Raw genomic sequence first — 12931 nt, forward strand, 5'->3', positions numbered from 1 at the left:
GCGGCTCTCCAGGGTAAGCACCCTGGCGGGCCGGCCCGGTTTGTTTATCTGCCGCGTCGGCAAGTTCAGCCGATCGCAGCTCCCACTGGCCGCGGTTCGCGGTCCCAGGCCAATGCGGGAGGCAGGAAGCCGCGGCCAGAACATCCCTCGGCTCGCACCGCTTCCTGCCTCCCGCATTGGCCTGGGACCGCGAACCACGGACAGTGGCAGCCGCGATCGGCCGAACTCGCCGACGTGGCAGATAAACAAACCGGGCCGGCCCGCCAGGGTGCTTACCCTGGCGAGCCGCGAGCCACCGGTTGCCGACCCCTGGCCTAAGGCTATAGAGATCAGCGGCCGGCAGCCTGTTGGAGCACCAAGGGAGGGGGAGGGGGAGAGAGGAGGGGGGAGGAGGCACACACGTGCTTGGGAGCCCTCTCTCCCCCCCCCCCCAGCACCCACCTGGAGGAGACGCCAAGGGGGACTCTGGCCAGGAGATGGACATCTGGAGTGGACCTCACTCACCTGAGCAGCTGCTGGGGCTTCTGTGAGGTTTGACCCTGTGATCCGCCCCCTCCCCCCACAGCCCCACTCCTGCCCAGTGCTGGGCAAGGGGCAGCCCCATCCCCAGTGAGACAAGGGTGAGGGGCAGCAGGCTGCAGCAGGGGAGGAAGGAAGCCGCATGTGCTGGCAGTTCCCCCTGCCCCCCAGCACCCACCCACCCACCACAGGGGAGATGTGGGAGGGGGGATCCCTAGACTTGAGCAGCTGGGGCTTGGGTGAATTTTGTGACACCCTGTTTCCCCCCCCCCCCAGCCACCACCCTGCAGTCCCCACTCCTGCCCCACGCTGGGCAAGGGGCAGCCCCATCCCCCATCCCCAGTGAGGCTATGGTGAGGGTCAGCAGCAGGGGAGGCCACACTTGATGGCAACCCCCCGCCCGGTACCCACCACAGGGGAGGCGAGTGGGCTTTCTGGACCTGAGAGAGGCCCTAGGAGCATGTGCAGTGACCATGGTGCAGAGTGAGTGTGCTGCCTGGGGGGGGTCCTCTCTGGCCCTAGCCCTGGGGTAGCCTGTCTGCACCCCAAGTTCCTTATCTCCAGCCCTGCCCCACCCCAGAGCCTGCACCCCCAGCACCCCAACCCTGAGCACCCTCCTGCACTGTCAACCCCTCATCCCCAGCCCCACCCCAGAGCCCTCACTTGAGGGGAAAAACACTCAATTTAAATTTGGTGGTCAGTTTGGCGTATCATTGTGTTTAGCACAATACTTGATTATTTTACACCCTTTAAAGTGTATAACTAGTCGTATACAGGTGTTACGAAGTGAGAATGTTCTTAATGTTTTCTCTGAATACTGCGTGGGTGCCTCAGTTTCCCCTATGCATTTCTCAAGGATCTAGTTGGTGGGATAAGGGGGTGTGATTGTTGTAGAGCCCTAGAGGGCCAGTGTGATGCCGTCTGCACAGAGAATGGCCGCAACCCTGTCTCCGGGCAACTGATGGCCTGGGCCACTCTCCTGCAAGGTGCCAACTGAAGGTGTTGGAGAACAAAGAGATCAGGTGGCCTCCTAATGCCTGGAAAAGAGACAAAGGCCAGAGAAGGGAGTGTCAGTGCCTGTGCGGACTTCTGGGAAGCGCATGGTGTGGAAGGGGATGCTGGGATGCTTTGGAACAACTCCATACAAAGCCAGCCAGGACTCTGGGGGAGCCTCCTCTCTCGGAGCAGACTGTCTCCAGGGCAAGAAGCTTACACCTTCCTGGGTCTGACCTCGGAGCATTCAGCATGCCCTTCCACATCATGCACTTTCCACAGCGAGTCTGCCCAGGCTGGTCCTGGGGCAACCAGAGGTCCCTGCACCCCCAACTCCGCAGTCAGATGTGACTCTCAGCCAGACAGTAAAACAGAAGGTTTATTAGATGACGGGAACACAGTTTAAACAGAGCTTGTTGGTACAGAAAACAGAACCCCTCTGTCAGGTCCATCTTGGGGGGTGGGGAGCCCAGACCCAAGTTCTGGGTCTCTCCCCATTTCCCCAGCCAGCTTCAAACTGACACTCCCTCCTCTGGCCTCTGTGTCTCTTCTGGACAAGGAGGCCACCTGATCTCTTTGTCCCCAACACCTTCAGTTGGCATCTTGCAGGGGAAACTGAGGCACCCACACAGTATGCAGAGAAAATATTAAGAACATTCCCACTTCATCACAACAGGTGCAACAAAATATAATACTGTATATTGAAGTAGGCAAGTGCTGCTTCTGACTTTCCACTTTTAATTGACCCTTGTAATCTTGTGGCACTGACGCGTTGTAGCTTCATTTTATATCAGCTTACAGGGCGGGAGCAGGGGGGCACCACCATTTTGGGCCCCTCCAAAAATTATACAAACCTGCCGCCTATGCTTCGAGTTACCTAGTTATCAAAGTGTCGGGAATGGTGTTTGGTGCGTGTCTGGGAGCTCCTCGTGCTGAAGTAGAAAGCAGTGGGGGAAGAGCGGCTGCCTAGCATCCGAGACTCTCAGCATCGCTTCTCGGCTCCTTGGAGCTAAGATCAAGCGTAGTGTCAGTTCTTATCAGTTTAATATCTGATAGGTCCTTGATTTGAGGACTGTATATTAAATTGATTTTTGAAACAAGGGGATGGAATAGGAGCTTGCTCTGTCCACCCTATGCATTGACCTGGTATTGCAGTGTCTCCAGGACCAGTGCCTCTCCTTTTGGGGAAAACTGTCTGGTTAGAAAAGCAGAAAAAGTTTCACTCTAAAGATGCTGATTTGAGAAGATTTTTTTAAAGTAGTTAAAAAAATCAGGCCTCTTTAGCACTTTGGTTTCCTCATGACAACATATTGTTAAAATATCTTGGGAGTGCTTTCTGAGTCTACAGATGCAAGTTTCTTTGTCTTGCTAGAGGATTGTTTTAAAAGCTGAGATTCTTCTGTTTGCTTTGAGTCTTTTCAACAACATGAGAGACAAATGCTTTCCAGACTGAGGGTCTGTTTGGGAGATGGTTGGTTGGGGGGTTTTGGGGGGGGGGGGGAACACAGATTGGTAATATTCGAGGTCACATGTATATCAATAACTGGATGAGTTACACAGACTTCTCTCCACCCAGCCTACGTTCCATGTATCTTGACTGAGCCTGCCACCCACCATCCCAGAGCAGAAGCCTGAAGCCTGAGCCCCACCGCACTCCCTCAATTACAGCCCGGGAGGCTGTGGCCACAATAAAAGCCCCTGGTGGCCACATTTGAGAAATGCTGGAGCCTCACAGTAAACAAATCCCAGCAGGTTTGTCACACCCTGTCCCCCACCCTGGGGATTTCCTGCCCTCTCCCACCCAGACCAACCTTCCTGCAAGTTCCCACCCCCTATGTATTTACTGCCCTTTCTCCCCACCACGGGAACCCGCCAGCAACTCCCTGATAAACCTCCCTCAACTGGCTCCACTGCAGCCATTTCCCTTCCCCTGCCCCTGGGAGGAAGGAATGAGCTGGAGCAAAACATGGATGTTGCGCTGCAGCCTGTTAGGGCAAAAAGGGCAACTGGGGACATGACAGAACAGGAAATAATTTCCCAGCACAATTCCCCCCAGGCTCTTTCCCTGCACACAGATATTCCAGCTTGTCCTGCATGGGACAGAAAAATTCAAATCTAGGGCTGTCAATTAATCGCAGTTAACTTACGCAATTAGCTTTAAAAAATCATGATTAATCTGTTTTAATCACACCATTAAAAATAGAATACTAATTTAAAATTACGGTATTATATTTTGTTTTTCTACATTTTCAATATATTGATTTCAATTACAACACAGAATCCAAAGTGTACAGTGCTCACTATATATAGTTTTATTACAAATATTTACACTGTGAAATATAAAGTGCTGCAGTGCAATCTCTGTATCATTACAGTGCAACTCGCATATGTAGCTACTGCTCCCCCCAATGTTGGGCTGTGCCCCCCTAGGGGGCTGTGAGGGGGGAGCAAGGAGCGACATCGGGGCTCCCTGCCTCCAGGTCACCTTCCCCACCTGGGCTGCATAAGGGGAGGACAGAGCGCAGCAGCTCAGCCCCCTCCCCCGCTGCGGGACCGCCCCTGGCCGCGAGCGGGATTCGAATCCCAACGGCCACAGCGCGCGCCCAGGCTGGGGGGAGCGAAGCTTCGGGGCGAGGGAACCGGGGCCTCCCCCCACGCGCCGAGTCTCTGTCCCGCGCCCTCTCCGCCAATCAGCGAGCGGGGAGGGGCGCGGCGAAGTGACGAGCTACGGCCCCTCCTCCACTAGAAGGTCGCGTGTAAGAGAGAGAGAGAGAGAACTACGCTTCCCAGTGTGCACCGGGAGGGGGCGCATTGCCCGAGCAACTGCCCGTCACTTCCGCTCTGAGACGAGCCAGGAACTACAACTCCCAGCCTGCCCCGGGGCGCCTCCGTCCTCTCCAGCCCAGGTGAGGGCGGGTCCCTGGGTCAGCCTGACACCTCCCCCCCAACGCAACTCCTCATCCCCGCCCCGCCCCCAGAGAGCCCGGCCCCGCCTCCCCGGTGCAGGGTCTGAAGCTGCCCCGCGCAGGAACGTGCTGCGCCGCTTCGCCCCCCCCTCCCCCCGGCTGCTCGGGGCGGGGCCGGGTCCGGCTCTGTGCGGGGGCTGGATCCCCGTGTCCGCCCCGCGGGGATGTTCCCGGCGCCCCTTGTTCGCTGGGTGTGAGCGGGCCCAGGCACCGGCCGCGTGTCACCCCCCGACTCCCGCTGCCCCGGCCCCGCCCCTCCCGGGTGAGCCCGGCTCCAAACCCCCGCTGCAGGGACAGTGACACCCCCAGACAGACCCGCCCCTGGACTGAATCAGTCCTGCTCCATCCCCCAGCCCCGCCCCGCTGTGCCCGCCCCCAAAGCCCAGCCCCCGCCCCTTCCCCCAAAGCCCGCCCCCCCCACTGTGCCCGCCCCCAAAGCCCAGCCCCCGCCCCTTCCCCCAAAGCCCGCCCCCACTGTGCCCGCCCCAAAGCCCTGCCCCGCCCCTTCCCCAAAGCCCGCCCCACTGTGCCCTCCCCAAAGCCCTGCCTCCTTCCCCGAGGTCCTGCCTTCACGCTGCCCCTAACCCGAGGTCCCCCTCACATCGCCTGTTCCCCCTAATCCCCGCCTCTTTCCCTGAAGTCCTGCCCTGCCCCTTCCTCCAAGGCACCACCCTCCCATTGCCCCTTTTCCCCAGCACCCCACCCTCACGCGGCCCCGTCCCCGACTCCCCACTCGCGCATTGCCCCCCCAATACACCCCTCCCCTAAGGGCCCACCCCCACATGGCCCCTTTCCCCAAGTTCCTACCCTTGAGCTTCCCTTTCTCCCTAAGACCCTGCCCCTGCACCGCCCCTTCCCCCTGGGACTCCGCCCTCACACTGCCCTGAGACCCCACCCCTGCACCACCTGTTCCCTCTAATCCCTGCCCCTGCATCGCCCCTTCCCCCGAGACCCCACCCACATGCTTCCCCTTTGCCCCGAGATCCCGCCCTCACAGCGCCTCTTCCCCCAAGTCCCCAATGCCACACTGCCCCTTCCCCTTATGACCCCACCCCTGTACCACCCATTCACCCGAGACCCCGCCCTCACACTGCTCCTCCTGAGACCCTACACCACCCAGTAACAGGCCAGACTCTGGGAAGGGAGGGGGAGAAACATGCTTTGCTCTGCCACAGACTTCCCGAGTGTCCTTGGGCACATCACTCAGCCTCTCTGGGCCTCAGTTCTCCCATCCAGGAAATGGGGCTGGTGGCGTTTCCCGCCCTCGCACGAGCTGGGAAGAGAACTACCCTGTGAATTAAGAAGATGCTCCCAGTCCCCCTGCTCTCACCTCTAGACCCCCCTCTGCTCCCAGAGCCAGGGATAGAACCCAGAGGTCCTAGCACCCAGCCCCCTCCCTGCTCTGACCACTAGCCCCCACTCCCCTTTTAGGCTCACTGCCTTTTCTATCCACCCACCCCACCTGTCCATCCCTTTGCTGCAGGTTTCTGGGGTGTCACCCCTGCTCTGCACTCCCCCAGTGCAGCCCAAGGCTTTTCCTCCCCTCAACCACACATCCTCTCCCCCTCATGCTGGATCATCTGCTTGGCCCCCCACCTCCTCTCGGGACGCGCTGTGCGGCGTGGCTGGGGATTGTGCAATGGCCCAGCACCAGGCAACGCAGAACGTAAACCACAGGCCCTGCCCCACCCCACTGGAGCTGCCCTCCAGGTGCATTTGAGCCCAGCACCTTGCATCTCTGCTCTCCTGTCCCACAAGGGGTGAGCTGCAGTCCCCACCATGCTCTGCAGCAGAGCGAAGGGTCAAGCCAACCAGCCCATTTAGGATGGGGGAATCAACACCCTTTTTTCTGCAAAGCCACTGACCATCAGCGGGATTCCTCCTCCCTCCTGTGCCTCAGTGCAATTAAATCTCTGTATCTAGACAGCCAGTCCATCCGCTGCACCTCAGTCCCCCATGCCTGAGCCTCCCTGGCAAAGCCCTGCACCTGGCTCCATAGAATTAAGTCTCACATCTCGCTGGGAATTCGACTTATTGTGCCCAGAGCGTCTCGGCCCCGCTCAGTAGATGACCTGAGAAACACAGTGTCCGGCTTTTCCAAAGAAGAGCTTAGACCCCCTCATCATGTGGCCTAAAGGATGAGGCATCTCCCTGTGGATCAGATGATTCAGGATTTGAGTCCCCTTGTGGTTGTGCTCACTTTGTGCTGCAAGTCCTGCTGCCTTCAGGGCTGGAACCTCTTCTTGGCTGCTCAGGCCAATGCTCTGGCTTCAGCTAGAGTCCCGGGAAGGAGTTGGGGGGTGGGCGTCACAAAGGCTGGGGCATGAGCCCCAGGTGCTTCCAGTCTCGCCTTTGCCCTTCCTGACTTGCCAAAGAAAATGGGCGGCTCCACTTCCAAAGTCAGCACCATGAGTGGGAATGGTAAGAGGCCCCATCAGGGGGCCCGGCCCTGCTTTCCTACCATCTCCTGATGTTAACCACAGAGCATCAGCAGCCGCCCTGCAGGCTGGCCTGAGGGTGGCCTTCAGTGGGGGTTCGGCATGGCAGGGAGCAGCCTGGCTGGGTGTCTCTGTGGCTGTCTGCTGGCCACGCATAAGTCATGGTCCTGCCCTCCTCTTGCCCACCTTCCATTGCTCTGTGGATTTTAAACCTTCCCTTGGAGCTGTCAGCACCAGCCGCCTCTGCTCCAGGTGCCCAGAGGAGGAGAGGTGCTGGGCTCCTGCCTGAGACTCTGTCTCCCTCCTGCCTACGAAGCCTGGCCCTGGCCCTCCTTCCTTCAAGCGCCAGGTGGGCAAGAGGAAAAGCACAAAGGCAAGTGCCAAACTTGTGGGCACCAGGTGAATCTGTGAGAATCCCAACCCTCAGGTGTCAGTTCTAGAGCCCTGACCCACTGCAGCCTCCCACCCAGAGGCCTGAGTCACCCAACAGGATGGGAAAGATTTGCTCTTGCACAACAGGACACAGGGAAGTTGAGCCCTGTGAGCTCCAGGGCTTTACCACAAACCAACACAAGGTCCCACTAAGATTTGAACTCAGATTGCAGGATTCAGAGTCCTGAGTGCTGCCCGTTACACCATGGGACCAGCTCCTGCTGCCTTTTCTGCACATCAGTGACCCTCACAGGGCTGGCTCATGTAAGGGACTGTTGGCCCCTTACTAAAGCTTAGTGGGGGGTTTGGTTGGCTAATTCCCAGCACCAATAGAAGGGGGAAGGGCCAATGGGAAATCAGGACCCTGAGACTGACAGTCCCCTGGGCAATGGGGAGAGGCCAAAGCTCCAAGTTAGCCGGACTGACAGGCCAGGCAGTGTAATGAGGGAGTCACCAAGCCAGGGGGTCCCATCCTCCGTGTGAGCTGGAACTGCCTGGGGCAGAGTGGGGCAGAGCTAAGGCGAGAGCAGGAGCCCGAGAAGAGCCAGGGAGCAGAGCTGTGCAGGTGTAGTGCCAGAAACTGCTCCCTGTAGGACTTTGCTACCTGCAGCAGTTACTGGTACCTGAGGTTGTTCTTATTTGCTGACTTGACCTAATTGGATCAAACTTGACAGTGGTTTCTCTAGCAAAGGCCAATCCCTGGCCGCTTGGTCCAGACATCCTCATTCACATCAGGATGGGGTGACCAGATGTCAAAGATGAAATATCGGGACGCGGGTGGCGGAGCAAAAAAAAAAAAGCCAAAGGCCCCCCCCCCCGCCAGGCGGCAGTGGCACAGCCCCGTCTCCACCCAACTCTCGGCTCCGACCCCCGATACACCCCCAGCTCCCCCATCCCCTCGCTCCTGGGCCCAGCCTGGGCTCTGAGCTCTGCAGCCGAGCCGCGCTCCAGGTCCCTCCTGCAGCTCCCGGGCAAGGGGCGAACCAGGCAGCCGGGCCCGGGCCCTCCTGGCAGGAGCGTGTCTGCCCCACGTGTGTCTCTGACCCCCACCCACATGGGTCCTGTCTGCTCCGCACTGCCCCCAGCCCCACTGCGCTGCCCCGCAGGCTCCAGGGCTGGAGCAGCCTCCATGCTGCGCTCCCGGCCATGGCCATGGCCCATGTGCAAACCTGGGAGGGAGGAGGATGCCGCCTGCTTGGGGAAGAGGCAGGGCCAGGGCGAGGATTTGGGGAGGGATCCAATGGGGCAGTGAGGGTGTGGGGCTGGGGGCAGGGCCAGGGTGAGGATTTGGGGAGGGATCCAATGGGGGAAGGAGGGGGCGGGGGCGGGGGGGAGTGTCCCTTCGGGCTCTGCCTGTGTGCTGGGGCAGAGGGCAAAATTGTTTGTTTGTCCAGTGTCCCGACCAAACATCAGTCGGGACGTGGGACAAACAAGCAAATATTGGGACAGTCCTGATAAAATCGGGAGGTCTGGTCACCCTACATCAGGCTTCAAGTTGAGAATCATTTCCCCTGCCCGCTCTGTGGGAGGGGAGACTTTTAAACGCGCTCTCTGTGCAACTGCACATGGCTAAGCAAAGAGAACAAACCCCCAATCCCCCCTGTGCTTTGGGAGCCAGGTTTGCGGTGGGAATTCTGTAGTTCAGATGACTTCACACCTGGGCATTGTGATTCTTTACCAGTTTCTCTGGCATTGGGGCAGTTTTGTGCTCACAGCTGTGATGGCCGAGTGGTTAAGGCGTTGGAGTCGAAATCCAATAGGGTTCCCCTGCGCAGGTTCAAATCTTGCTCACAGCGAGGCCTGTGTTTTAGCCAGTCTCTCACCCAGGCAACACCTCTGTACAACCCCCTGAGACACTCTCAATTCTCTCCCCACCCCATGTAAATCCTGTTCTGCTCCTTTCATAGAGATGCCTGGGACACCCCCTCACACTGTGTCCCTGAGGGGTCAGGCAAACTCTTGGCACCTGAAGCCTCTGCCACTCACCTGGTGCCCCATAGATCAGCCATAGCCCTGGTTCTGCTCCTCTCTCTAGAGTGTGACAGGAGCCAATTCAGTGACTCCATGGGAGCTACGGGGCTGCAGAACCAACAGAGGAAAAATAGGTGCTCAGCGCCCACTGGCAGCCAGCTCCCCCTCCCCCCACTACAGGCCTTGCTGACAAGCTCTTCCTCTTCCCCTTCAGTGACTTCCACTTGCCAGTGATCAGCTGTTCAGTGGGGTGCAGGCAGGGGCGGCTCTAGACACCAGCGCGCCAAGCAGGCGCTTGGGGCGGCCGTTTCCCGGGGGGGCGGCATTTGGCTCCGGTGGAGCTCCCGCCGGCATGCCTGCGGCAGGTCCACCGGAGCCCGGGACAAGCGGACCTGCCGCAGGCATGACTGCGGCGGGTCCCGTCTTCCCGCGGCTCCGGTTGAGCTCCCGCAGGATGACGGCTGCGGCAGGTCTGCTCGTCCCGGGCTCCGGTGGACCTGCCGCAGGCATGCCGGCAGGAGCTCAACCGGAGCCGCGGGAAGAGGGGACCCGCCGCGGGACCGGGGAAGGGCGGCGCAGCGCTCCGCGCTGCTTGGGGCAGCCCGATTTCTAGAGCCGCCCCTGGGTGCAGGAGGCGCTGGGCAGGGAGGGGGAGGAGCAGGGACTGGAGGAGGTGGGAGAGGGAGAGGAATGGGGCAGGAAGGTGCAAGCTGGGAAGAGATGGGACAGAGGTGGGGGCTTGGGGGAAGGGGTGGGGTGGGGTGGGGTGGGGTGGGGGCGGGGCGGGGGGAGGACGGGGGGGATTTGTCACAGACCCCTCTAGGGCCGGCCCTGAAGGGAAGCACCGACTATCACAGTGACAATAAAACTGACCAGCATTGCGGGGCAGGCTGAGGGAGATCCGCACTCACCAGCAGGGCCGTACTTAGGATTTATGGTGCCCTAGGTGAGATTATTAAACTGGTGCCCCTGTGCCTGTTCTGCTCTTAGCAACACAAATATAAGCATACAGTATTGGAAAACTTGCCACATTCACGTTATTAAAACCAGTTTTACTTAACTAAGCACACTGTAATGCTGATGCACTAGCACTAAAGAAGTAGCCCTATAGAAAAAATTCTGATTTGACAGAATGATGAAAATAATATTTTTTTTTTAATTTGTCAAAATGTTATTGGAAATTTTATATGAAGAGGTATTGAAACAAAGATTTGTTTTTAATTAAAAGCAATCTTTTTGGCTTTTTTGGCTGCAAAATCAGTTTAATAAGCTGGGTTTCCAAACAGTGGGAAAATATAACCCTAGTTTTATTGCTAGGTAAAGCACAAAGTGACCAAAATGAAGTCAGCACAGAATCATCTCATCTAGATTAAGGTCGCACAGAAATGTTACAGAAGTCCTATTGTGCCTTATTTTTGTTTGGAAAGACATTGGCAATAGCAGCACATTCACATGATAAAATACATGATAAATCACTGCCTCTAAAGTTCCATCAAAAACTGACATTTTCACAGCTCTAGCATGATCTGCTGTACAGATTCTTCACAAGGAAGTGTCCCTGGCCTTTTTAACTCATATTAACTATGTATTTACTTTATGAAAGTTGGAGAAAATATTGTGAAAACGTAAAACATTGGCTGCCCAACTTCTGGGCTGGCAAAAGCTATACTGACTCACAGGGAAAAAAAAGCAGGAGAATCTTAGTACAACATATGGTCAGTCTATACCAGGGGTCGGCAACCTTTCAGAAGTGGTGTGCCAAGTTCACTGTAATTTAAGGTTTCTCGTGCCAGTAATACATTTTAACGTTTGTAGAAGGTCTCTTTCTATGTGTATATTATATAAATAAACTATTGTTATTATCTGAGGTCCTGGCCACCGGTCCTACTCAGGCCACTGCCAGCCGAGTAAATGAAACCCCAGACCGGGTGCGGGCTGAGCGGGACTGGTGTCTGGAACCCTAGACAAGGATCCCAGGCCCTGCTCAGCCCGCTGCTGGTCTGGGGTTCTGACCACCAACTCCTGCCAGCCAGGATCCCGGCCGCCAACCCCCCTCAGCCCGCTACCAGCCTGGGATTCTGCTCACCCAGGCTGGCAGGAGGCAGAGTGGGGCCGGCGGCTGGGCTCCTGACTGGCAAGGGGCCGGCAGCCGGAACCCCGGAGTAGCAGTAGGCTGAGTGCTGCCGGCACCCCAGACTGGCAGCAGACTGAGCCACTCAACCCTCCATCAGCCCTGCTCAGCCCACCACCAGCCCACTCAGCCCGCTGCCGGCTGAGTGAATGGAACCCCAGGCTGACAGCAGGTTGAGTGGTTCTGCCGGCCTGCTCAGCCCGCTGCCAGCCTGGGGTTCCTTGGGGGTCCCCAGGCCAGCAGCAGGTGCTGAGTGGGGCCGACGGCCGGTATCCCAGCTGGCAATAGGGCAGCAGCCGGAACCCCAGAGCAGTGATGGGCTGAGCCACTCAGCCTGCTGCTGCGTACCATCAAAAATCAGCTCACCTGCCACCTTTGGCATGTGTGCCGTAGGTTGCCGACCCCTGCTTTATACTCTAGTAAGGAGATGAGCATATTACAGTTGTTGGAGGGCTCTTATCAGGAGTAACAGGCTATAGGAAAGTCAGTCAACATTTTTTGTTTCTCTGATGAAAACTGGCCCACTCTGAGCCTCAAACCAAAACTGTCACTAATAATTGTCAACAACTTAATTTTCTGTTTTTGGCTAAGATATTGATTTTTTTTTTAAATATTGAAATTGGGTTCAGGATTGTTAGCAAGAATTTTTGGCAAACAAAGTTGTTAAATGACAATCTAAATGGCAACACAGTACTGCTTTCATACTGCTGGTCCAACAGCTGCAGTAGACCCCAAAATCCACCTCTTGGGGTGCAGAGTGGCAACAGCAGCAGCAAACCCTCAGGTCCAATCACACGCCAATGGGCACCACCACCAGCCTTACGGACCATAGTGAAGTTAGCACAGCATCTGATCTCAGGGACGGGTCACCCATGGAGCCACAGCAGCTCATCCTGCCCTGTACAGCTCCCCCCGGATGAGGTGGATCGGTGGCAGCTGCCAGCCTGGGGGAGACACGCTCCCCAGCTAGGTTGACCAGATCCAGATGTCCTGATTTTATAGGGCCAGTCCCGATATTTGGGGCTTTGTCTTATATAGGCACCAATTACCCCCACCCAGAGTGACTAGACAGCAAGTGTGAAAAATCAGGACAGGGGGTGGGGGTGGGGGGTAAAAGGAGCCTATATAAGAAAAAGACCCCAAAATTGGGACTGGCCCTATAAAATAGGGATATCTGCTCACCCTATCCCAACCCCCTGTCCTGAGTTTTCACACATCTGGCTAACCCCAGCCCAGCCCCATGTGACATTCCAATCCTGGCTCACTGCCCAGGAAGTGAGTTACTTTCACTTTAATTCCTCAGCAGGCAGGGAGCCAGCCTCCTCCCCCCACCTACCCCCCCAGCACCTCACCCAACCCATCTCCTCCCTCCCAACGGGGAGGGAGGAGAGAGGATGCTCCTGGGGAGGAGGGAGAAAGGAGGGGGTGCTCCATGGGGCAGGGTGGGAGAAGAATGGATGTTATGGGGGACAACAGAGGAT

At 57.4% G+C, this 12931-nt stretch overlaps 2 non-coding genes across 2 annotated transcripts; both read left to right on the forward strand.

Moving 5' to 3' along the window:
* Positions 1 to 2499: 2499 nt before the first annotated feature.
* LOC120376356 lies at positions 2500 to 2692 on the forward strand. The gene has a single exon (XR_005587240.1). It is a non-coding gene; the product is annotated as a U2 spliceosomal RNA (small nuclear RNA).
* Positions 2693 to 9062: 6370 nt separating this feature from the next.
* TRNAS-CGA lies at positions 9063 to 9144 on the forward strand. Its single transcript has one exon. It is a non-coding gene; the product is annotated as a tRNA-Ser (tRNA).
* Positions 9145 to 12931: the final 3787 nt, after the last annotated feature.

The sequence above is a fragment of the Mauremys reevesii genome, linkage group 12 (genome assembly GCF_016161935.1).
Source record: "Mauremys reevesii isolate NIE-2019 linkage group 12, ASM1616193v1, whole genome shotgun sequence".
Taxonomy (NCBI): domain Eukaryota; kingdom Metazoa; phylum Chordata; order Testudines; family Geoemydidae; genus Mauremys; species Mauremys reevesii.